The following is a 23,869-nucleotide window of genomic DNA, read 5'->3' on the forward strand; positions in this document are numbered from 1 at the left end:
AATAGTCCATTAAACAAAAATCACATGATTATCTCAATAGATGCTGAAAAAGCCTTTGACAAAATACAGCATCCATTCCTACTAAAAATCATGGAAAATATAGGAATAGAATGTTCTTTCCTAAAAATAATAAACAGTATATACCTAAAACCATCAACAAACATTATATGCAATGGGAATAAATTAGAAGCCTTCCCAATAAGATCAGGAGTAAAACAAGGATGTCCACTATCCCTCTATTATTCAGTATAGTACTAGAAACACTAGCAGTTGCAATTAGAGAAGAAAAAGAAATTGAAGGTAACAAAATAGGCAAGGAAGAGACTAAGCTATCACTCTTTGCAGATGATATGATGGTCTACTTAAAAAATCCTAGAGAATCAACTAAGAAGCTTATAGAAATAATCAATAAATTTAGCAAAGTTGCAGGATACAAAATAAATGCACATAAATCATCAGCATTTCTATACATTTCCAACACAATAGAGCAGCAAGAGGTAGAAAGAGAAACACCATTTAAAATCACCCTAGATAATACAAAATACTTAGGAATATATCTACCAAAACAAACACATGAATTATAAGAAAACAACTACAAAACACTTTCCAAACAAATAAAAAGAGATCTAAAAAATTGAAAAACCATTGATTGCTCATGGGTAGGACGAGCTAACATAATAGAAATGACCATTCTACCCAAATTAAGTTACCTATTTAGTGCCATACCTATCAAACTACCAAAAAACTTCTTTACTGAATTAGGAAAAACTATAACAAATTTCATTTGGAATAACAAAAGATCAAGAATATCAAGGGAAATAATGAAAAAAAATGTGAAGGAAGGGGGCCTAGCAATACCAGATATTAAACTATGCTATAAAGCAGAAGTCATCAAAACAATATGGTACTGGCTATGAGACAGAAGGGAGGATCAGTGGAATAGACTTGGGGTAAATGGCATCAGGAAGACAGGGTACGATAAACCCAAAGAGCCCAACTTTTGGGACATGAATCCACTATTTGACAAAAACTGCTGGAAAATTTGGAAAACAATATGGGAGAAATTAGGTTTAGATCAACATCTCACACCCTACACCAAGATAAATTCAGAATGGGTGAATGACTTGAATATAAAGAGGGAAACTATAAATAAGTTAAGTGAACACAAAATAGTATACTTGTCAGATCTCTGGGAAAGGAAAGATTTTAAAACCAAGCAAGAGTTAGAGAAATTTACAAAATGTAAATTAAATGGTTTTGATTATATTAAGCTAAAAAGCTTTTGTACAAACAAAAACAATGCAGCCAAAATCAGAAGGGAAACACCAAATTGGGAAAAAATCTTTAAAACAAAAAATTCTCACAGGGGTCTAATTACTCAAATATACAAGGACTTAAAGCAATTGTATAAAAAATCAAGCCATTCCCCAATTGATAAAGGGCAAGAGACATGAATAGACAATTTTTAGGTAAAGAAATCAAAAGTATAAATAAGCACATGAGAAAGTGTTCAAAATCTCTAATAATCAAAGAAATGCAAATCAAAACAACTCTGAGGTCTCATCTCAAACCTATCAGATTGGATAAAATGAAAGAAGGGGAGAGTATGAATGCTGGAGGGGATGTGGCAAAATTGGGACATTAATGCATTGCTGGTGGAGTTGTGAACTGATCCAACCATTCTGGCTGACAATTTGGAACTATGATCAAAGGGCTGTAAAAGAATGCCTGCCCTTTGATCCAGACATACAATTGTTGGGTTTGAGAGATCATAGATAAATAGACTTGTACGAAAATATTCATAGCTGCAGTTTTTGTGGTGGCAAAAAACTGTAAAAGGAGGGTATGCCCTTCAATTGAGGAACGGCTGAACACATTGTTGTATATGCTGGTGGTGGAATACTATTGTGTTCAAAGAAATAATAAACTAGAGGAATTCCATGTGAACTGGAAAGACCACCAGGAATTGATGTAGAGTGAAAGGAGCATAGCCAGAAGGACATTGTACACAGAGACTGATATACTGTGGTAAAATCGAATGTAGTGGACTTCTGTACCAGCAGCAATGCAATGACACAGGGCAGTTCTGAGGAACTTAAGGTAAAGAATGCTACCCACATTCAGAGGAAGAACTGCAGGACAGGAAACATAGAAGAAAAACAACTGCTTGAACATATGGGCTGAGGCGGACATGAGTGGGGATGTAGACTTGAAAGGACCACACCAATGCAAATAACAATTTGTAAATAGGTCTTGATCAATGACACATGTTAAAACCATTGGAAATGTGCATTGGCCATGGGTGGGGGGAGTGTAGGAGTGAAGGGGAAAGTAGGAGCATAAATCATGTAACAATGTTAAAAATGAATATTAATAAATATAAAAAAGAAAACTAATGGAAATAATTAATACCTTTAGCAAATTTGCTAAGTACAAAATAAATCCACATAAATCATCCACATTTCTATATATTTCCAACAAAAATCAGCAGCAAGAGTTAGAAAAAGAAACTTCATTTAAAATCACTCTAGACAATACAAAATATTTGGGAATCTATTTGCCAAGACAAATAGGAATTATATAAACAGAACTACCAAACTCTTTTTACAGAATTAAAACTAGATCTAAATACCTAGAAAAATATTAATTCCTCATGGGTAGGATCAGCTGACATAATAAAAATGACAATCTTTCTCAAACTAATCTACTGATTCAATGCCATACTTATCAAAATACCAAAAAATGTTTTCATTGTATGAAAAAAAATTATAACAAAGTTTATCTAGAAGAACAAGTGATCAAGAATATTAAGGGAAATAATGAAAATGTGAAGGATAGAGGCTTAGCAGTACTAGATCTTAAACTGTGCTATAAAGCAGTGGTCATCAAAATAAATAGGGTGAATCAATGGAATATACTAGGGGTAAATGATCTGCATAAGGTAGTGTTCTATAAACCCAAAGATCCCAGATTTTTTAAGAAAAATTCACAATTTGACACAAACTGCTTAGAAAATAGAAAAATAATCTGGGAAAAATTAGGTTTAGATCAACATATTACACCCTATACCAAGATAAATTCAAAATGGGAAAATGGTTTAAATATAAAGAGTGAAATCATAAATAAATTAGGTAAATAGAATAGTATACCTATCAGATCTGTTGCAAAAAAAAAAGGAATTTAAGACCAAGCAAGAGATAGAGAACATTACAAAATGCAAACTGAATGACTTTGATTATATCAAATTAAAAAGGCTTTGTACAAACAAAATCAATGAAACCAAAATTAGAAGGAAGGCAACAAACTACAAAAAAAATTTATATCAAAACTCTCTGACAAAAGTTTAATTTCCAAAAATATATGAGAAATTAAGCCAAACTTACAAAAAATCAATCCTTTCCCCAGTTGTCAAATGGTTAAGTGATATGAATAGGCAGTTTTCAGATGAAGAAATCAAAAGTATTAATAATCACATGAAAAAGTGTTCCAAATCCCTCTTGATTAGAGAATTTTAAATCAAAACTACTCTGGGGTACCACCACCCTATACCTAGCAGACTGGTCAATATGGCCACAAAGGAAAATACTAAATGTTGGAGGGGATGTGGCAAAATTGGGATACTATTGTGTTGGTGTGGGGTTGTGAACTGATAGAAGCAATCTGGAAGGGAATTTGGAATTATGCCCAAAATGTCTTAAAAGATTGCATTCCCTTTGATCTGGCTAAACACTACTGGGTTTGTACCCCAAGGAGATGATGAAAATGTTAGTACAAAAATATTCATAGCTGTGCTTTTCGTAGTGGCAAAAAAATTGGAAAATGAGGGGTCATTAATTTATTGGGGAATGGCTGAACAAATTGTGGTATATGATGGTCATGGAATACTATTGCGCTTTAAGTAATGATAAACTGCTTGATTTCTAAGTGAACTGGAAAGACTGCCATGAACTGATGTGGAGTGAAATGAGCAGAACCAGGATAATATTGCACACAGTAACTGAAACATTGTGACAAATTAAATGTAATGGACTTTGCTGCTAATAGCAATACAATGATCCAGGATAATCCTGAGGAAGATACGAGAAAGAATGCTATCCACATCCAGAGAAAGAACTGTGGGGAGTTGAAACAGAGAAAAAAAACATGATTTATCACTTGATTCCATGGGTATATGATTGGAGGTTTGGGTTTTAAAAGTTCACTGTATTATAAATATGAATAATAAGGAAATGGTTTTTGAGTAATAAGACATGTATAAACCAGTGGAATTGCTTGTCAGTTCCAGGGTGGGGGAGAAGAGGGGAAGGAGAAAAAATGAATCATGTAACCATGGAAAAGTATTTAAAACACAAACCAATTAATTAATTAATTAAAAGATAGTCACTGGAACTATGATTTCATTGATCTAGGGACCTACATGATAGTATCTCTTACAAGAAATAAAAATTTATGTCTTTTACCAACTTGTAGTTTTGGTTGCAAAGGGCACTAAGAGATTAAATTACTTATTTAGGGTCACAAAGGTAGTATGTGTATTATTGAAGGTGGCAGCATGGAATTCCTACAAAATACAGGGTCAAGCCTCACCCAGAATTCCAGGGGACCACCCCTGGAGAACTTTGGATGAGGGGGCAGTTGAGAGGAAGTTACACAGTTGCTTTCTGGGAGTTGATGGGAGCAGATCTTTCTTCTTGCTGCTCCTGACTTGGGGGTTCACCTGAGGGGCCATTGTGACAAAAGCCATTGTGGTTTCTACTCAGGAGTTAGCCTGTCTAGTAGGATTAGACTTTTCCAGCATCAATATAACAATCATTTAGTAATATAGAGATTAGAAAAAATTACTATTAACCTAGAGAGTAAGTTTTGATAAGGATCTGTCACTCCTTCTTGGGGGGGAGGGGCAGCTTCAACCTGACAGATCAGGGCTTCCCATTACTTATCCAAATCCTAATTACCCCCTCTGCCTTCCTTTCCTTCCATTATCAATATAAGCTTTATTTTCAATATCTGTGCCTGGGAATTATTTGAGGACACTCACTGCTCATTGTTGCCATTGAGCTTGATTCTTATCCGTGGCCAGCTTAAGAAGTCAAGTCCCATCTCAGTCCTCAACATTAGGATATCTAGCTACTACTCAGTCCTCAATCAGACCTGTGGGGAATATAAGTTAAAGAGAGGGAACCTCATTAAAGTTTAGCCTCTGCTGGATCTTGCTTGGATATCTTCAGTCCTGACTCCATCATTAACTGAAACCAACTGCTTGGGGGGTTTGAGAACAAGGGGTACCCAATCCCCTCCCTACTCACTTAAGCCTGTCAGTGTGGGAGGAGAGTGTCCTGTAGATTTCTGGCCCTGGCCTAACTATTTGCTTCCCCAATATTTATGTTATTACCAACATAACATATGTATCAGTAGAGGCCTTGTACTTGGGACTTCTTGGTTTTACTGCCAATAAAAAAAAGCGAAACTTGTCATACAATGCTGCCTTGCACTTTAAAAATATTTTAATATATGTATTAAGGAACTTTCCTCCCCAAAATCATTTGAGTTAATATGCACAAGGATTATCATTCTTGTTTTGATAATAATGGAACTGAAGCTCAGAGAGGTTAAAGATCCTTTTCATAATCACATGGTTAGTAAATGATAATGTTGGAATATTTTCTCTTGTCTTTTGACTCCAAGACTAGAATATCTCCTACAAGAGCTCACTGAAATATTAATTTAAACTTTTCTTGGTTACCATGTTTAATTAAATTAAAGAAATGTTTAATTTTCCATCATATTTTAGAGACATTGTATTGGGTACATATTCAGTCATTCAGTCATGTCTGACTCTTTGTGACTTCATGAATCAGAGAACACCAGGCTCTTTTGTCTAGGATTCTAAGGATACCGAACTTTGAAAGACAGAGTCAACGAACACACCTATTAAGCACTTACTTTGTGCAAGGCAAGGTTCACGTAATTCAGGACATTGGAATCTCAAGGGGATATTACATATATAAATAGATTGGACAACAGATTTAGACAATATATTCAAAGAAATATGAGGGAAATAATCAAGGCGAACTTTCTGAAGGAAATGGTATTCACATAAATGAATCTTGAAGGAAGATAAATACTTCTTTGCCCCCTCTTTTTTACATATGCATTTAATTTTATTTTTCTTAAATCATATGTAAACACAAAATTTAACATGCATTTAAAAATTTTGATTTCCAAATTCTCTTATATCCTCTGCTTTAAAAGTCAAGCAGTTTGATATAGATTATATATTTGCAGTTACACAAAACCTTTCCATATTAGCAATGTTTCAACAGAAAACAATTAAAAATAATTTAATATTTTATATCATATGTATAATTATATGTATATATGTAATACATATAAAATATATAAAAATAAAAATGAAGAAAGTTAAACTATTCCTTATCTGCCTTCAGAATCCATCAGTTTTTTCTCTGGAGGTAGATAGTATTTATATGAAAAATCTTTTGGAACTGTCTTTGATTACATTGTTGTATTGCTGAAAATAATTAAATCATTTATAGGTGATCATTATAAAATATTGCTGTTATTGTATTTAATGATTTCTCAATTCTATTAATTTCATTTTGTATCAATTCATGTAAGTTTTCTCAAGTTTTTTTGAAAGCATTTTACTCATCATTTCTTATAGCAAAATGGTTTTCCGTCACAATCATATGCCACATCTTTAGTCATGCCCCAATTAACGTGCATCCCCTAAATTCCCAATTCTTTACCAATGCAAAAAGAGCTTTTATAAATATTTTGAACATATGAATTGTACTGATAATTATTTTGATCATAACTTACTGGTACAGCTAAGCCAGTATCCTTCATTTTTTCACTAATTTCTTTGATATTCTTGATCTTCCAAATGAATTATATTATCATATTTTTCTAGCACTGTAAAATGTTTCTTACAATTTGATAGATTTGGCATTGAATAACTAAAGTAACTTAGATAGAATTGATATTTTTATCATATTGTTTTGTTCTACCCATAAGCAATTAATATTTCTCTAATTCTTTAAATGTGATTTTGTGTAAAAAGTAATTTGGAATTATGGTCTTCTTGTTCCTGGGTTTCTCTTGGCAGGTGGACTACCAATTACTTTATGTTGTCTGTAGTTGTTTTTAAATGAAATTATTTTTCTATATTTTCCTGCTAACCTCGTTGGGTAATATATAGACATACTTATGATTTATGTTGGCTTGTTTTATATCCTGCAAATTTGCCAAATTTCTAAATTATTTCAGCTCTTTTTTTAATTGATTCTCTAGGATTTTCAAAGTTTTGCATCATATTGTCTTCAAAAAGCATAGTTTTGTTTCCTCATTGTTTATTCTAACTCCAATTTTTTTCTTCTCATGCTATAACTTGCATTTCTACTAAAATATTAAGTAATGATGAAAATAGACATTATTGATTCATCTTTGGTCTTATTTGGATGCCTTCTAGTTTACTCTCATTACAGACAATGTTTATTGATGGGTTTAGATAGACACTACTTCTTTTAAGCAAAGATCTATTTATTCCAAAGATTTCTAGAGTTTTTAATAGGAATGAAGGTGGTATTTTGTCATTTTTTTCTATATCTATTGAGATAAATCATGATTATCTCATTCCTGGTATAAATACAACCTGGCTATAGTCTATGATCATTGTGATATATCTATGTAATCACTTTGTGAGTGTTTTTAAAAAATTGGGTCAATATTCATTAGGTAAATTGGTCTGTAGCTTCATTTCTCTGCTTTTTTTCCTCCTGGTTTAAATATTAGAGCTATGTTTGTAGCATAGAAGAAATTAGGGAGGACTTATACTTTGTCTAGTTCCCAAATAGTTTATGTAGTTTTGGAATTTATTGTTCTTTAAATGCTCAGTAGAAATGCTCTGAGAATCTCTCTCTTTCTGGAGATTTTTACTATTTTTTTAGGAAGCTCATTTAGAACTTTTTCAACAGCATTGTTTAACATTCTATTTCTTCTTCTGTAAAGTTAGGAAAATTATATTTTTGTAACTGTATTCATTCATTTCACTTAGATTTTCAGATTTATAGGCTTATAATTGGAAAATATACCTCCTAATATCTGATTTAGTTTCATCTTCATTGTGATGAGTTAACCTTTTTAAATTTTGATCATGATAACTTGGTATTGTAGGAATAAAAATGAATAAATACTCATAGTGTTTAATATATATATATATATATATATATATAATTTAATAATAAAAAAGAGGAGAAAAAGAAAAGGAAAAGGATTCTTTCAATAAAGTAAGCAAAGCAAAGAGAGCCAAAAACTCACACCTGCAGTACTTTACCAAAGCAAAGCAAAAGCTCCCAAAAGAGAGCCCCACATCATGGGTCTCAACCAAATTTATCTCCCAATCCCCTGTATGTCAAATGAAGATATAACTTAAAAGGATGCTGGGAATATAGCTCAGTTGTGGCAAATATTCCACCTGCACAGCATCTTTCCTTTTTACATCAAATTTATTAATAGTATGTCTATTTTCTCCATAAGATCAGTTCATAGTTTGGTTTATTATTTCAACGGTATTCTTACTTTCAGTTTTATTAATCTCTCCTTTGATATTCAGGATTTCCAATTTGTTTAATTGGAGATTTTTAATTTGTTCTTTCAAAAAAGGTTTTATTTATTTACATGGTCTATTTATTGATCTGTTCTTTCTCAGTTTTATTGATGTTGGCTTCTAGAGGCATAAATTTCCTCCAAAGTACTGATTTGGGTGGATCCAATATATTTTGGAAGGTTGTATCATTTTTGTCATTCTATTTAATCAAATCATTGATTCATTATATGATTTATTCTTTGACACACTCATTCTTTAAGATTAGATTATTTAATTTCCAATTAATTTTTAATCTGTTTTGACAATCCTATATTGAATGTGATTTTTATTGCATTATGATCTTAAAAGGATGAATTCAATATTTATGCCTTTCTGCATTTAGAAAGATAATATTTCAATAAGAGTGTATAAGGTATTTATGGAGGACTAGTACTATTGGTGTGAAAGATTGCTGAACCCTTTTCAAGGCTTCTCATGTACTTTTGCTATGTACCTTTCACCCAACTCTCAGCTGTCGTTTGAGGAAGCTGTAGCATCGATAGCTCTACACTATGATAAAAATCATCTTCTCAGACAGGCTAAACCAATTTTAGGTTAATTGACAGACCTCAAACCCATTGGTGAGTTATGAAGGATGACTACCCCAAGCATATGAAAACTTCCCCCGGTCCAATGGCTGCATAAGAAAAATTTGGCCCCATCCCCATCCCAGAAGCCATGAAGGTGACAGAAATAGACAATAGAATTTAGTCAGATATTGAAGACTGGAAAGTCATCCATTGTAGCCCGGGCCATTGCCTGTCATCATGACTTTTGTCTTACCCATCTATTTCAGTGATTCTGGAAGAAAAAGTGAGGCTGATAACTTAAAAAACAAAACAAAACAAAAAACCCTTACCTTCTGCTTAAATTTGACACTTAGTATAGGTTCTAAGGCAAAGAATAGTAAGGGCTAGTCAACTGAAGTTAGAGATTTGCCCAGGATCACACAATTAGCAAGTATCTGAGGTCAGATTTTAATTCAGATTCTCCATGCTCCAGGCCTGACTCTATTCACTGAGCCAACTAGCTGCACCTTAGGCTAATGCCTTTGTGCAACTCTGCCTCACTTAAATCCTATTTACATGTGAGTCAACATTACCCAGTGATTTCATTGATCTTCTTGGAAATTAAAAATCATTAACAATTTCACTAGGGTGTTGTAAAATTTAAATTAATATCTGATAACTCCAAGTATTAAATTTTATAAAGTTTATTAATAATCACTTGAAGTAGAAAGAAAATAAGCTAAAAGAAATAGAAGTTCAAACCTAATTATATAACAAAAAGTAAACCCACATATGTAGATTCTCCTGCCTGGTATAAATCCCGTTTTCCCAGCTGCAATCAGGGGAAAAGAGAGTGCAAAGGTGGAGCCACACAAAACTTATATCCTCCCTATGTTAGCATATAGGTAAATATGCAAGTAGGATGCTGGGATTTAGAATCCTGGGGAGAAGATTCCAATTATACAGAATAATGGAGAGAATTGTGTTCCAGACATAGAGAATACCTCACAATGAATGGAAATAGAAGCCTTCAGAATGAACCTGAGCAAAAACATAGTCAAGTAAAGGATGTTGCAAAGTTAGTTCCTTTTAAAGGGACTAAAAAAGTTTAGTTCCTTTTAAAAATAACAAAAACCTAACTCAAATGTGTAATTCTATCAAAATTAATATCAAGGGGCTTTCTCCAAAATTCAGTATTTTGAGTAGTTAAGAATACAGAAAAGAAGAACAAACTACCTTTGAATATTTTAAGACTAGACATTTCCCTAATTTCTTTATTGAGAATCAATTATATGTTCCCATCTCCTTCCCTTAACTATTGACACTCAGTGATAAATATGAAGGTTTAAGTAATACATACAATCCCATGACTGCATTATTGGCAATATACTACATGGTGCAATTCTACAGTTTTAAAAGACAGAATTCAACTACACTAATTTTACTCAGTTATATAACCTAGTCTAGTCTATTATAATGATAGGCCTGATCACCTCCCTTCATGTAATAGACTTAGATCTTAAAAGTTGTGTTTAAATCTTATGTAGCTTTTACTACATTTTTCCCATTGACTTAAGTTATAATTTTAGAGAAGTTTAATTTTTTTTTAAACCCTTGTACTTCGGTGTATTGTCTCATAGGTGGAAGAGTGGTAAGGGTGGGCAATGGGGGTCAAGTGACTTGCCCAGGATCACACAGCTGGCAAGTGGCTAAGGCCAGGTTTGAACCTAGGACGTCCTGTCTCTAGGCCTGACTCTCACTCCACTGAGCTACCCAGCTGCCTCTTAATTTTTAATCCATTTTAGTTTACAGTTCATAACACTTTCATTTTAGTGTTTCAATAGAACTCTGAAATGATAATCAGGAGACTTGGGTTCTAGTCCCAGAACTCTCACTATGCAGCCACATGACCTTGTATAATCATCTCCCCTGTATTTAAAATTTTTTATTTGAAAAATGAGGAGGCTCTATGACCTGTAAGATTTTATGCTTCATTCCAACTACTACCTTGTCTGTCTAGTACTTAATGATCTGTAAAAGATCATTTACATGCACTAGGGGAGTTTACAATTTAAAAGATTGTCTTCATTGAATTCTTATGTAAAGTAACTAATCTTTTTTAATATGAAAACTCATCCCTCTAGTTTTATAGCTTTAGATTTTTCCATTTCTATATTTAATGTAAATATAATTGTTTTCAGATAATAATCATGCAATCTTTTCCAGGATTCTAAAAAACAAATATTTTCCCCAATCTTTGTATATTTTTACCCACTTAAGGCATCTACTGTTTAAAATTCTAGTGAATAAAAGTAATCAGTTTTCTTTAGTAAAATGGGTAAATAAATCTGAAAAAGCCCTTGTGTGATGAAACTGTTTATAGACATTTGCATTTACTCTTATTGAAAACTTATTGAACTGAATTCTTCCTAAGGACAAGTATTTCATGGGAATAAAAAGCTGTTGGAAGGTGAAGTAAGTCTTTCAAGACACTGGCATATTTAATGTAGTAATTGACCAAGTGACACATGATAAATGTAACTTTCAGTTCCCAAGTAGTTCTTAGGGAGCAATATCTCTCAAAAACATTTTAATTGCTATCTGGGTGTTGAATTCAAAAACATCTTTGAGGAGAATTTCTTCTAAACAGTTTGTGAATCAGTTAATATGATTTATGAATTTTCTTTTAAATCAGAATCTACAATGGCTTTGGTAAAGACTGATACATTGTGCAGAGAGGCCAAATTTTGAGGCTTTCTTATATATTTTCCTTATTTTTATTCAAATATATTATTTGACACCTAAAGAACTTTTTATATAATACCTAACTCTATAGAATGTTTACTGTTCATATTTATTATTATTATTATCATTATTTCAGCATTGATTAGAAACTATAGAAAGCTTAGATGTTTGGTCATTTTATTTCAAACAATAATTATTCAAATGGTTCTACTCTATCAAATGGCCTTTTATTTCTGGTTGAAAATATTCTGATACTTTGACTAACTTTAACCATCAGGGTTCCTTCAAGTTATTTTGAATTGCTTTATTTTATATTTTTTTAATCAACCCTCTGTTTTCTAGTCTCATAGTCTCAATCTCATGTAGAAAAAAATGAGCACAGTAAGAGCTGCTTTCTCAATATGTTCTAGTTTAGTATCTCCATGGGAAGCTACAAGATTCAATGGTTAGATTGCTGGGACTGGAGTCTAGAAGACCCATCTTACTGAGTTCAAATCTGGTGTCAGATACTTACTACCTATATAACCTTGACCAAGTCATTTAATATTGCTTGTCACAGTTTCCTCATCTATAACATAGCTAGGAAAAAAAATGGAAAACCACTTCAGGGTCTTTGCCAAGAAAACCTCAAATGGGGTCATGAAATGTCAGGTATGACTGAAATAATGGTAAAATAATAATTATCTCCAGCATGTCTATCTGAGTAATATTCATTCATTCACTCATGGGAAACCTTAAATTTTGTTGAGAGAAAATTAACATATCTCTGCTTATTAATATATCTGCTTTCATGGATTAAAGTTAAGTCCTCTTTTCCATCTAAGCATGAGAAATTTTGCTATGAAAATGTATGCAGAGTTTTACTCCAATATTAAATGCCTTTTTTAACTGATGACCCTCCCCCCAAGATAAACTGGCATACTGATTGTGTGACTAATATAACATTAAACTAAATTTTAGAATGCTACTTCCTAATTTCTCTTCCAAAATTTGGTAATTTGTTTAGAATGGATTGTAGAATGATGAATGATGTATTTTGCCTTTTTTGCTAAGGAATATTATTCATATATCTAAATGTTAATTTCACATAATATTTCAAGTGAATGTTTGAAGCTAACTCTCTCTCTCTCTTTCTCTCTATCTCTCTCATCTTTCTCTCCTTCCATTTAGATCTGTGTAGAGAATTCTATATATGAGAATACTCTCTACTGATAACAAGTCTTCAATTCTTCTCTACCTTCATATCTTAGAGAGTTACCTGAATCACTGAACGATTATATTTTTTATGATGACATAGCTAATATCTTTCTGAGATAGAACTTGAAACCTGACTTAAAAGGTATCCCCTCCATTGAATATGTCACATATGCTGTCACAATAGGATTTCAATTTTTATTATGTCTATTTTGTTACTGATACTGTTTTTTTAGTTGACGGATACATCTGTAAACAATATACTTTTATATCTGAATGATTAAATTGACTTTTAGAGGCAACAATTAAAGACAAAAGCTATCTATTTTATGGAAAATACCTTGTAATAACCTTGTGAATATATTAATCTCAGCATCACATTTAATAACATTCTATAAATTTCCTTCATCCAAAACTGTCATGTCTTTTGAGTTTCTAAAAACTCAATTTCAATTGAAATGCATTTTATCAGAATTCTGGAATAATAAGGCCAATATAGTGAACTAAGCAATTCTAAAATCCTACTAACCATTCTCCAAATTACCATAGAAGAATAAAAATACCTCAAAACAAATACTGGAGTGGCAAAGCCAACAGAAGAAGGGGTGAAGCAATGCTCTGGTCCTGGAACAAAGTGGAAAGACAGCAAAGAGTTATCTCACTGGAATACAAAAAGAGAGCTCTAAATAATCCTCAGAAAAAACTCTAACACAATATAACACAAATGCCAGGGAAAAGAGCACAGTTAACTCAGACCCTCAGACCAACCTTAGCAGAGTACAAGCAGAAAACAACAAATGATATCCCAAAATAAAACTTTGAAAGACTATTATAATAGCCAAATTCCAAAACTGCTAGACCAAGGAAAAATTCTAAAATAAAGGGATTCTAAAATACAGTGGGTCCAAAAATTGTGTACCTATAAGACAAAAAGGGAAGAATTAATGCCCAAAAAAGGTATAAAAATATTGAGATATAAAATATATAACTCTAGGCTTCCAGGCTAAGATGGCCACAGAGTATTAACAAGAGACTCTTTCTCCTTACCACTAACCTATGTGCAAAGCCTCAAAAAAGACAAGGAGCAGTATCAGACAATTAAAGGGGCTCTACTGCAGGGCACTGACTTGAAGGTAGGCAGGGCAGGACTTGGACTTTTCCACTCCAAAAGGGGATAAAAGTACACATACCAAAGTGTGAACTTATCACCATTTCTCCATGACATCTATCACAACAGAGTCAGAGCAAGCATTCCAGAGTCAGAGCCAGTACAATAGCTAGGTTCTTGGGGGAGGAGGGGAAGGTTGGTGGCAAAGGACACCTACCCCTGAAAGCAGCAAGAATCATGACTCCAGAAGGCTGAGAAACATGGAGCTTGGGCTTAGAGACAGGGCAGAGAGGGGCTGCCCACAGCAGACACCACAGAGACTCAAAAAACAGTCTCAGGGCAAAACCACTGAAGCTCCATGCAAAGAGAGCTGCCTATCCCACCCACATGCAGACTTCTGGTTTGGAAAGGAAGAGAAAACTAACCTAGCAATGGTTAGCAATGCCCAAGAAATAAAATCTGTAACCAACAAAAAAATAAGAAAAAATCTTTGATTCTGGATAATTACTTAGAGAAACAACAAAGGAGACAGGAGACAGCAGAGGAAGACAATCAAGCAAACACATCCAAACTTTCCAAAATAAATGGAAATTGGTCACAAGTTCTCCAAGAAATCAGACTGGAATTTGAGAACCAAGTTAAAAAGATAGGAGAAACTTGGCAAGAAAAGTGGGAAATAATTAAAAAATAAAATAACGGTATAAAAGACAGAATTTCACACTTAGAAATAGAAGTCCAGAAATCAAATAAAATGATAAGCAAATTGAAGAACAAAAATGACCTGCTGGAAGCAGTGAAAAGCAGGAAATACGTAACTGAAAAGCAAAATAAAAGATCATAACAGAAAACCAGTCTTTAAAGACCAGAATTGGGCAAGTAGAAGTTAATGATCTCACAAGACAGCAAGAATTAATAAAGCAAAGTCAAAAGACTGACAAAATTGAAGGAAACACGAAATATCTCAATGAGAAAATGACTAACCAGGAAATTCAGTCTAGAAGAGACAAGTTGAGAATCATTAGTCTACCTGAAAATTCAGAAATAAATAGAAATCTTGACATCATACTACAAGAAATTATCCAAGAAAAGTGCTCTGATGTTCTTCAACAAGAGGGCAAAATAGACACTGAAAGAGTCCATAGATCACCCTATACATTAAATCATCAATGGACAACCCCCAGGAATATAATTGTCAAATTCAAGAGCTTCCAAGATAAGGAGAAAATATTAAAAGTCCCCAGAAAGAGAAAATTCAGATATCAAGGAAGACCAATCAGGATTACATAGGATCTGGCAGCCTCCACATTAAAGGACCACAAGATGTGGAATATGATATTCAGAAAGGCAAGAGAATTGAGTCTATAGCCAAGGATCACCTACCCATCAAAACTGATTATATCCTTCCAGGGGAAAGTATGGGCATTCAACAAAATGGAAGATTTTTTTCTTTGCCTTTCTCTTGTTCTTTTTGGTTGTTTCTTGAGCACTGATGGCCATCACTATGCTGGTTTGTTCCTTTCCAGCCAGAAGTCTGAGTGAGGAGGGCATGCTCTCTGTATATGAAGCTATGGAACAGTTTTTGCCTGAGGCTCCTTTTTGACTATCTATGGCTTCTTCTTTGTGTCACCCCTCTCCACTCTATGTCCCTACCCAAAGTCCTCACTCTTCAGGCTCTTGGGTTCTCAAGTCTAGCTACTCTCAGGGGTAAGTCCCTGGTGTTCTTAGACAGCTGCCAAGAACCTAGTGATTGTCCCATACTCACTCTAATTCTGGCAGGCTGACTCTGACTCTGGCACTGTAGAGATGGTGGTGGGGGAGGGTTGAATAGCTTGTGTTTTGGTGGGAACTTTTTCACCCTTTTATAGCATAAAAATGCCCATATCCCATGTAACTTTGATGCTGTACCCTATTGTGGAGTCCCTTTGTTCATCTGAACTTGTTCTTTTTTTTTTGCCTTCTAAGGTATCATATAATGTTTGGTGGTGAAGAGAGTAAGAGACCTGCTTCTACTCTGCAGCCATCTTAACCTGGAAGTTGATTACTTTAAATTAAAAAGGTTTTGTACCAACAAATCCAATGCATCCAAATTTAGAAGGGAAGCAACAAATTGGGAAAATATCTTTATAACAAAAGCCTCTGGCGAAAGGTCTAATTATTCAAATTTATAAGTAGCTTAAACACTTGTTCAAAAAATCAAGCCATTTCCCAACTGATAAATAGGCAAGGGACATCAATAGGCATTTTTCAGATAAAGAAAGCAAAACTATCAGCAAGCACATGAAAAAGTGTTCTAAAACTCTTATAATTAGAATAATGCAAATCAAAACAACTCTGAGGTACCACCTCACACCTAGCAGATTGGCTAACATGACAGCAAAGGAAAGTAATACATAATGGAGGGAATGTGGCAAAATAGGGATATTAATGCATTGCAGGTGGAGTTGTGAATTAATCCAACCATTCTGAATGGCAATTTTGAACTAAGCTCAAAGGGCTTTAAAAAACTGTTTGCCTTTTGATCCAGCCATACCATTGATGGGTTTATACTCCAAAGAGATAATAAGGAAAAAGACTTGTACAAAAATATTTATAGCCACGCTCCTTTGTGGTGGTAAAAAATTAGAAAATGAGGGGATGCCCTTGGATTGGGGAATGACTGAACAAATTTTGGTATCTGTTGGTGATGGAATACCATTACCTGAAAGGAATAATGAACTGAAGGAATTCCATGTGACCTGGAATGACCTCCAGGAATTGATGCAGAGTGAAAGGAGCAGAACCAAGAGAACCTTATACACAGAGACTTTTACACTGTGGGATAATTGAATTGAATGGACTTCTCTACTAGTAGCAATAAAATGATCCAGGACAATTCTGAGGAACTTATTAGAAAGAATGGTGGAAATAGAAATACAGAAGAAAAACAATTTCTTGATCACAGGTGTTGATGGGGATATGATCAGGGATGTAGACTCTAAGTGATCACCCTAATAAAAATATTAATAATATGGAAATACATCTTGATCATTGACACATGTAAAACCCAGTGGAAATGCTCATTGCTTACAGTAGGGCTAGGGGGAGGGAAGAAAAAGAACATGAATCATGTAACCATGGCAAAATGTTCTAAATTAATTAATTAATTAGGATTTTTCAAATAAAAATAAAAATAGGGTGACATTTAATCTAAGCAAACAATCTTCACAAACCTCCATTTCAACTACAAATGCAATTTTTTGAATGACAAAGAAAAAACGAAGTATGATATGAAATAAAAAACAAACATTAGATAAACATTATGATTTTTATTCAGATTTAGAAAAAATAGAATTGTTCTTCTATAACTGAAATGTTTTATGTAATAAACAAAGAACATGAAATAATGAGAAAGCAAAATAAAATATTTCTGTAAAATGGTCTACATGTATTTCCTTAAACAAAATGCCTTTAAGAAACAAATGAATAATACAATTTTTAGGTACATGAACTACCTGTAGAAGTTGACCTCATTTGAAATTTTTAAAGAAATAATAAAAGTTTCCATTAAGATTAAATGGTCACATATTTCTGGTCTTGGCATGAAGCTAAACAACAATCCTACTTACAATCCAAAATAGCCTACATCTAATGAACAGATTTTTTTTTCTTTTCTTTTAACACTGCTTCTTAAAGCATTGCATTTCAAAGACCTTTTCAAATATAAAACATTTCACATTAATTCTTAAAAATGAACAGGTCCATTCTTCATGGGAATAAGAACATCTATTTTTAAGATGTGAATTTTTTAAAAAAATAAATATTAATTTGATAATTCTCAGAAAACAGTTTAAAATTAAAACCGGCTTCATTTGCAAATTTGATGGATAATTTTATGTTTCATCCATGAAAGCTTTATTCATATTAGTAAGAGTATGAATATCAATAAGCAGGATGAACACTATTTTAAAAAATGTATTGATTTCTTTTGCTTTTAAAGTGTATTTTTCCCAATTAGCTGCATGGCAATATATAGGGCAAAGGAAATGGAATCAGAAATAACTGGGCCAAATCCCACCTTTGACATTCATTAACTCTGTAAACAGAGAAGATATTTAATTTCATTGAGTGTCAGTTCCTTATTTCAAAATGAGGAAATTGGACTAGACAGCATAAAATTATCCTTTCAGCTATAAACTTTTAATCCATAAATAATCCTTTAATTCTTCTATTTTTGATTCAGTTAAAGTATTTCTTACTGTAAAAAGAAAATTAGCTAATATATCATTATGTTACATATGTGTTATAATAAAATATATAGTCACCTACAAACTACATATATTTTATCACACCAATAACTCCCCACCTCTACAGAGAATAAAGAGAACTCTATTATTCTTTCGGTACACATAACACTATTATAACATGATTCAATTTAATTTCTTGATTTTGCTTTTTGCTTGTTCTATTCTTATAGTAATTGCACATTTCTTTTCAAAATTTTTGTAATGAATTGACCTAGTTCTGTCTATTTACTTATCTAGTCTTAAAATTACTTGTATATACCTGAATTTCCTAAATTTCAGGATTAATTTTGATATTAATCTTTGAATTCATCCCAAAGCAGGAGATAGTGTATATAATACAATTAGGAGAGCTAATATTAGAGAAAATATTTTACTCCCAGATATATTTCTCAATATCCAGTAAGAGATGCTGCCATCGCTAAATTATAATCATTTAATTTTCCATTAAAAATAAGAAAATCTATTTTGGAGGTGAATTAGTGAATTGGTGAACAGGTGAATTAGATCTGGTGACATATCAATACTTTGAATTAAATTCAGATTATTTAATTTAATATAGTTGTTAACCATGGGGATCTTCTTTTAGAATTACATAATTTTGAAGCTAGAAGGCACCTTAGAAGATACTGTTAGAATTTCTTATTTATTGAGATGTGAAAATTTAAGTTAATAAATTTAGTTGAATCCTTGCTCTGGTCTCACAATTAATAATCTGATTCCCAAAAAGATTTAATACACACATACATGCTATCTCATTATAAAATTAAATATAATATTTATATAATTTATAAATGCACACACTCACATATGTATACATGCCAAAAATTCAAATGGCATGTCATAGCTCCATAATTTTGATGTATATTTTAAGGAGATTGACCAATCCTCCATAAACCTTTTGGATTAGGACTCAGAGAAGGATTCATGTGGGAGGTGACACTTGAATTATTCCTTGAAAAAAAGTAAGAAACTGAGATGAAGAGGTAACATGTTCCATGCATGTAAAGACACAAAAGAGGGGAAGACCAAAGACTGCGTTTTAGATGAAGCAAACTAGCTGAACTCTTTCAACATTTTCCTTCAAAAAAGCTTGATGCCTCAAATCAAATTTTGGTATGGCAGAGTCAACAGTGGATCAGGATAAGACATTTTTTTCAGCTTAAGAAAATTTAAAAGGTTCATAGCAGAGGTCTGTGATACCATGGTAGAGACCTATCCAGAGTGTATACATGTGGCAGTACCTTTAAGAACTCTCAGCCATGAAATAATAAGGGTGTTAGACAACTGATCAGAAAAATATTACCAAGTTCCCATTGCTGGAACTGGTATACAGCTGACACTGGATTATAGCTTGCACTGATTGGCAACTCTATTGCCCATGCATAGTTCTGTGTCAGTTTTGAGAGATGAGCACTTCTGGTGACTTGGTCACTCTTGAGAAAGCAGGGGCATTAGTCACAATTCTATGGTGAAGAGAAATGCTTGTGCTTATAAATGAAGGGGAATAAGGCCCCTTTCTTCTGAAAACAGCAACACAAACATTTTTGGAGTTTGGGAAAACCAAATTCCAGCACTCTTAGGTCATGGAAAAAATATTCCAAGAAGTCAGAAAGAAAAAATTCAAATATCATTGGAGCCACAGTCAGGATCACACATGATTTAGTACCTTCCATATTTATAGCGACTCTCTTTGTTTTGAAAAGAAAGGGAAATTTAAAGGATGCTCATCAATTGCAGAATGGCTAAACATTTGTCATACAATTGTGATGTAATACTATAGTGCTTCAATAAATGATGAGTGGATTAATTTTTAAAAAATGTAAAGGTCTACATTAAGTTATGAAGAGTGAAATGATCAGAACCAACAGAACCAAGAGAATATTATATATATATATATATATATTTTTATCCTGGGACTCCATTCTAGGAGCATAGGGCCACAACCAGTAGGCAATGGGTTGCTCAGGGTCACCCAGCTGGGAAGTGTCTGAGGTCAGATTTGAACCTAGGACCTTTGGTCTCTAGGCCTGGCTCTCAATCCACTGAGCTAGCCCAGCTGCCCCTACTTTAGGTTGCAGTTTCTTTAGCAGATGTAGTTTTTACAGGGTGGGGTTGCTAGCCCCACGCCCAACCCTCCTCCTTTTTCATCTGGGCTAGGGACCATCCTTAGCCCAGGAGTGGTAAGGGTGGGCTATAGGGGTCAAGTGATTTGCCCAAGGTCACACAGCTGGAAGTATCCGAGGCCGGACTTGAACCTAGGACCTCCAGTCTCTAGGTCTGGCTCTCAATCCACTGAGCCACCCAGCTGCCCATATATATATATATATCAACAAAAATATTGTTTGAAGAACTTGTGCATGACCACCTCAAGAGAAAGAACTGATAAATAGAAATAAGGAAGGGGGGTGAGTGAAGGGAGGAAGGGAATTACCTAAGTATTTTAATGTAAATAATGAACAAATAAATCTATATTAAAAAAGAAATGCAAGTATTAAAATATGATATTCCAGAAGGTAAAGGAGCTAGCATTGCAATGAAAAATAATTGACCCAGCAAAATTGAATATAAATGTTCAAGGAGGAAATAGATATTAATACATTTAGCAGCTAATTAATCCTATACTTAGCCTCAGAAAAAAGGTTCCCAGCCTGCCCTCCACCCAAAAGTTAATTAAATCTTGAAGTGTAACATACTTAAAAGTGTGAAGTACTTAAAGGGACCACACCCTTACTTGTAAATTTTCACACTTTGACCTTAACTCCTAGCCAAGGGGAAACCTAGTCAGTAGCACCATCTACTGACAAAGAACACAATTACAAGCCATATAAAATAAAATTAGATAAAATACCCCTACCCCTTACCCTACCCCAACCATCATAATAAATAAATAAAAATAATAGAAATAGTTTAAAAATATATAAAATTATTTAAAATATTTTAATATATTTTTAAAATAAATGAAAAATATTATAACCAGATAAAATATAATAGAAAGCATTTTATTTTTCCCTTTCTTTTAATCTAAGCTCCTGATACAAAAACCCGGCAGCATACTGTACTAGAAAGTCTACTAGTTTTTGCCCAATTAGGAAACTTTAAGATTTTGGAATGCCTCATTCTCCTTATGTTATTAAGAAACTTTATTTTCAAAATGATAAATGTTAAGAAACAAAAGGTTACCATAAGAAATATGCAAGCTCAATTAGACAATTTCAAACACTTCTTGTATGACCCATTGGCAAAAGAGGATTCCAACCAAAGAATATCTAATTTTCCTGAGCCTCTTCCTGAAGTACCAAGAGAAGAAAATCCTATTTCTCCTGAAATAGAGACACAGACGGATATGCCTGAGATGAAGACCCTCCTCTCTCATGTTGCACACATCCAAACCAAACAATCATCCCCTCCTCTTCTCCCAATGCCCTATCTTCTCCTATTCCTTCTCCCAGCTCACAACCAACTCCAGCCCTGAGGAAACTTTGGCCTCTTCCATTACCAGTTCCTACCCATACTGTCACAATAATCACACAAACAACTCCAAGGAAATCAAGACTACCCAGTGATTCTGATTCCTATGATGACCTTTTCCTCTTAAGGGAAGTGTCCACAACAGGACATGATGGAGATGTAGTTACATTTAAACAACATACACCTTTCACACCTAAAGATGTAAGGGAATTAAAACAAGATACTCCTATTTATGAAGAAGAACCAATAACAGTAATAAAAAAGATGGATGATATCTTTTTTCACTATGACCCTTCTTATAAATATGTAGAAAATTTTCTCCATGTTTTCCTAATGGAACATGAAAGGAATAAAATTTTCTCTCATGTTAACAAAGCCCAAGGATGCAATGTAGCACACTGGCCATCCCAAGTTCCTAAATGGTAGTATAACAACCCCAGAGAATATGCACAATTACATCCTTCTAGGGATGTTATTTTCAAAGCAATGTGAGAATGAGCTGAAAAGCCACATGTCTGGACCAAATTTAAAGGCCTTACACAATCTGATGAGACACTCTCCCAATTCATGGATAAGCTCATTGAGCTGGGAAGTAGATACAAGGATCCTTGACATTTCTATTGAAAAGGATATTGAAAAAGATATATATATATATGTGTGTGTGTGTGTGTGTGTAAAATACATATATGTGTATTATATATATAATGTATATATGTAAACTAAAACATACACAAGGATTCAATTATGAATATAAATGTACTTTAAATAATAGGGAAAGAGAAGGGGCAGGGGATAAGAGTAAAAGAGAAATTACATAAGGGAGGATAGATTAAAGGCAGCAGTACATAGAAGCAAAATAGACATAATATTTTTTTTATTATTTAGAATATTTTTCCATGGTTGCATAATGCATGATTCCCCCTCCTGGAGCTGACAAGCAATTCCACTTGCTTATACATGTATCATTGTTCAAAAGCTTTTTCCATGTTAGTCATATTGATAGTAGAGTGACCTTTAAACAGAAAACCCCTAATCATATCCCTATTGAACTTCGAGATCAATTATATTTTTCTTCTGCATTTCTGTTCCCACAGTTCTTTCTCTGGATCTGGATAGCATTCTTTCTCATAATTTCCTCTGAATTGTCCTAGGTCATTGCATTTTTGTAGAAAAGTCTATTATATTCAATTGTGCCATAATGTATCAGCCTCTGTGTACAATGTTCTTTTGGTTCTGCTCCTTTCACTCTGCAATGATTCCTGGAGGACATTCCAGTTCACATGGATTCCTCCAGTTCTTTATTCCTTTCAGCACAATAATATTCCATCACCAACATGTATCCCAATTTATTCATCCATTCCCAAATGATGGACACCACCTCATTTTCTAATTATTTGCCACCACAAAGAGCATGGATATGAATATTTTTGTAAAAGTCTTTTTCCTTATTATCTTATTTTATGTACAAAGCCAGTAGTGGTATGGCTGGATCAAAGGGTAGACATTCTTTTAAAGCCCTTTGTGCATTATTCCAAGTTGTCCTCTAGAATGGTTGGACTAATTCACAAATCCACCAGCAGTATATTAGTGTCCCAATTTTGCTACATCCTCTCCAACATTTATCACTTTCCTTTGCTACCATTTTGGCCAGTCTGTTAGGTGTAAGGTGATATGCAAAAGCTATTTAACTTGTGTTTCTCTAATGAGGAGGGATTTAGAACACATCTTTCGGATACTTATTGATAGTTTTGATTTCATCCTCTGAAAACTGCTTATTCATGTCCCTTGACCATTAGTTATTTAAGGAATGGTTTGATTTTTTTGTAAATTTGACTTACTTCTTTATATATATATGAGAAATTAACCTTTGTCAGAGAGTTTTATTATGTATATTCTC

Source organism: Gracilinanus agilis, chromosome 3 (genome assembly GCF_016433145.1).
Source record: "Gracilinanus agilis isolate LMUSP501 chromosome 3, AgileGrace, whole genome shotgun sequence".
NCBI lineage: Eukaryota > Metazoa > Chordata > Mammalia > Didelphimorphia > Didelphidae > Gracilinanus > Gracilinanus agilis.